Genomic DNA, 3,838 nt, shown 5'->3' on the forward strand with positions numbered 1-3,838 from the left:
AAAACGAAATGGCGCACCCAGTTCTCAAATGGCCAGTCGGTAATGCAGTTAATGGGTTGATAGAATGACAACACGAACCTATGATGCCCTAGTGTTAAACGCCCATGTATTTGCTTATTACTTGGACCACAGCGAAACTCAAAATGCCCGTGATCAGTCCATAGCATCTAAAAATCTTCCCACAGAAACTGTTGGTGAACATCAGGTAAGGACAAATGCTGTTTGCAGTAAGGTGAAATACTTACAAAGAATGATGTATATATGCAGACTGAAGAGTAGAATGAGAATTTGTACCGAGGCTGGGATTCGAATCCAGATCTTCGCCTCACTAGGCAGATGCACTAGCTAGTACGCCATCTTGACACAGTGGCTTTGCACAATTGCACGCACTAACCTAGCACGCATCTGCCAAGTGAACCGAGACCTGTGAACGAATGGCAGTGTTGGTATAAATTTTCATTCGTCACTTCGGTCTGCATATATACATCATACACGTTTAAGAGTTGGAAAGGTCTCTGGAACTATGTAGTTTCATTCGATTAAAGCAGCCATGTCTGGGTTTCAGGCAGTATCCACAGTAAGCCACTGTGCCAGGGTGGCGTAGTGGTTAGCGCATCTGCTTAGTGAGCAGGAGACCCGGGTTCGAATCATGGTCTTGGTACAGACTTTCGTTCGTCGCCTCATTATGCTTTCATAATTACATCATTGATGTCTGAGACTTGAAAAGGGCTCTGAAACCATATAGTTTCACTTCCAAAGTATTTTCGATTTTAAAACTTGGTAGAACGAGGAGGTTCAAATGAAGAAAGAAACACTTCGAAACAAAGTGCGCTGCAACGTTTAGCGTGTGATGAATTCTACGTGGAAACTCCCCCACCGAAGTTGGCTTGAGAATTTCATAAAATTGTAAGCAGACTAATTATGTGTGTGGTTTTTCAATGAAAAATAGTGACTGTGACCCTTAGTCTGAAGCCACCTCCAGTGACTGTTATCTCACGCAAGCTCGTAGCGACGTATACGTTGCTGTTCCGTGTAGGTATAGTTTTACTTGCAGTTACCAGCTTTATGTCAGTTCCAATGTCTTAAGTTTTATGTATCTTAATGAAGTATTTTACATGACGAATCATTATTGCTCTTAAGTTCGTCTGTCAGTTACTACATGCAATTGTGAATTTTCTGATAAAGACACCCATAATCGGTGCCGAAATCTGGTAAAAGTAAAAGTTTGTCGCAACCCGTTGGCTATTTTATGCTTACGGCATTCCGCTACGGTTGCTGTCCCACACCGGTGTTTAAAATTGCAAAGCCTTGACTTACATTAATTTTTCGCACGATAATCCTTTCATTATTCACTGCTAAATGAGGAAAGTTTGCATAATACTATCCAGTTTGTCTCCACATACCTTCTTTTTATTTTCAGACAACCGATTTCGGCACAGCTGCCTATCTTCAGATCATTTGTTACCATGGTGAGGTACACTGTAACATATGATCTAAAGATGGGCAACCGGGCCAAACCTGTTATTTGGAAATAAAGAGAGGCTATATGCAGGCCGGAATTAGACAATCTTGTATAAATAAGAATCACGGACACTCCCTGCTTACGAATGTGTCAAGTTCTGATTGATTAGCGAACTGACAATAAAAGTATATTCGATATTGACAAGCACTGTACCCTTACCTTGTGGTCCAAGTCATCTTGCGACGATACTGGGTCAAGATCTCTCTCTTGCATTAGTTGTTAAAACTGCCAAAATAATATTGTGATTATATATCGCCGCCCATTAGAATTACAACACCACAAGGTGGCGGGCAAAAGATGTCAAACTGACATCAGTCGCACAACATGCTTCGACATACATGTAATTACCATTTCAGCGCAAGTGCACACATCCCATAGGAGTAATATGATCTACGTTCCAAATACACCAAACGATTACGCAGCTGGTTCCTCATTAAGACATTGCTTGTGGAAAGATTGTGTGTTGTGGCTCTTTCATTAAGCGGAGGGTCATACATAAGCAGCAAGTCATTCACGTAGTGTCTTTAAATTGAATCGGTGCGACACAGGGATATGGCGTCCAGTATTAACGTAAATTGCCACAGCGCTTGCGAACTGGAATAAAATTATGAAACATGTCATGCTATATATAGAAAACCGTAACAGCAGCAGTAGATTATTCCGAAATCATCAGTGACACTGTTGCAAACGTTGGAAAACAGTATTTACGATTGATGAAATGAGGTAAACAGAAGTTAATGACGGTGCTGAGTTCAGAAGTTTTCTCCTTGCCGTAAGCCGGCGCTCATGGAAGGCAGTGAATGGGCTGCCCTTCTGCCCTCTGGAGGAGGGATGCCCTCTCCCCCAGACCCTCCCTGCGCTTCGTCGCCGCGACTGGCGGCGCGCCGTCGCCACAGGGTGCCCACAAAGTCCAGACGCCCATTCCTCAGGATGTGTCTACAGAAGTTTCACCCGCTACATATATTCAAGCACGTGACCTGCCCGCCTACGCTTGCAGTGATCCGTTTCTTCACATTCTAAAGATATACCCTCGAACTTTTACATCATCTTTTATATCTTATAATAAACTCACTTGAAACTCGCGTATAATTCACCATCATGTGCTTTTGAAGCCCTAATAATAACCGCGCAGATTAAATTATGGGAATTTAGTTCCGACTGTTTTGCAGACAGCTATTATTGTTTTTTTATGCCCAATAACATTCAGTACATTTGTCCTGTGATGAGCAGGTTTATTTGTTACGGTGTTATTTTCTGGGCTGTTAGGTACTGCAATAGCATATTTTCTTTAACAATATGAGATTGTGGGTCCGCTTTGATGAAAATCGATTTTATTTTTATTTATTTTATTTTATGTCCCAAACTAGTTTGAGCGACAATATCACCATCATCAGTGGTTTTTTTTATTCTAAAACATGCAAGAATAACATCGTTATAAACGTCATAAAACATTATTGCATGTTCTTGAGGATATTTTATCTCTGTCGACGCAACTACAATAATGCGTGTTTTTTCACCAGATGCGTTTCGCTTTATTGAAGTAAAGCATCATCAGTGGTCTGTAATTATTAACATTCTGATTTGCTTCAATATCGAAAAACAGTTCGTTAACAATATTTTGATTTTTACATACTGTCAACGAGCTGTTTGTCGATCTTCGAGCAAATCAGAATGTAAATAATTACGGACGACTGATGTTGGTTTACCTCAATAAAGCGAAACGCATCTGGCGAAAAAACACGCGTTTTGGTAGTTGCAACGAGAGAGCAAAAATACCCTCAAGAATTGTACACCAACTAGGGGCAATATGGCCATAGAAATGAAGAAATTATTGTATGAGTAGTGGCTGGTTCCAATTATTATATTCTGTGAACAATTTCGGACCTGATTTACTTTTAGTCATAGCACGGTTTTTTACGTTTGTTGCCGCTGCAGTTAAATAAGATATTCCGAAACTATTCACAGAATACAGTATTTGGAACCTAACAGGACACATGTTATAACGTTTTGTAATGTTTGTAACGGTGCTGTTTTTACATGTTTCTGCGTAAAGATAAAAACGCACTGATGACGGTGACGTTGTAGCCAAATTGGTTTGGGAAAGAAGCTGAAATAAATAAAAACGAAAGCGTTTTGCATTAAGACGGACCCACGATCTCATATTGCTGTTTTTATGCAAACACGGACCAATGGAAGAGTTTCAAGATAAAACGATTGTACCTTTTCTTTATTTTAACAACTTGACATAGTAATTTTCCAAGCCCCTTCTGTCATCTGGACTCCCATCTATTGCAGAAGCACTCACAAAAACACGGT

The 3,838-nt window shown here is 40.4% G+C and overlaps 1 non-coding gene across 1 annotated transcript; it reads left to right on the plus strand.

Annotated features, from left to right (window-relative positions):
* The first annotated feature begins 589 nt into the window (after window positions 1-589).
* Window positions 590-661, plus strand: Trnat-agu (transfer RNA threonine (anticodon AGU)). Its single transcript has one exon. It is a non-coding gene; the product is annotated as a tRNA-Thr (tRNA).
* The last annotated feature ends 3,177 nt before the right edge of the window (window positions 662-3,838 follow it).

Source organism: Schistocerca cancellata, chromosome 12, assembly GCF_023864275.1.
Source record: "Schistocerca cancellata isolate TAMUIC-IGC-003103 chromosome 12, iqSchCanc2.1, whole genome shotgun sequence".
Lineage (NCBI taxonomy): Eukaryota > Metazoa > Arthropoda > Insecta > Orthoptera > Acrididae > Schistocerca > Schistocerca cancellata.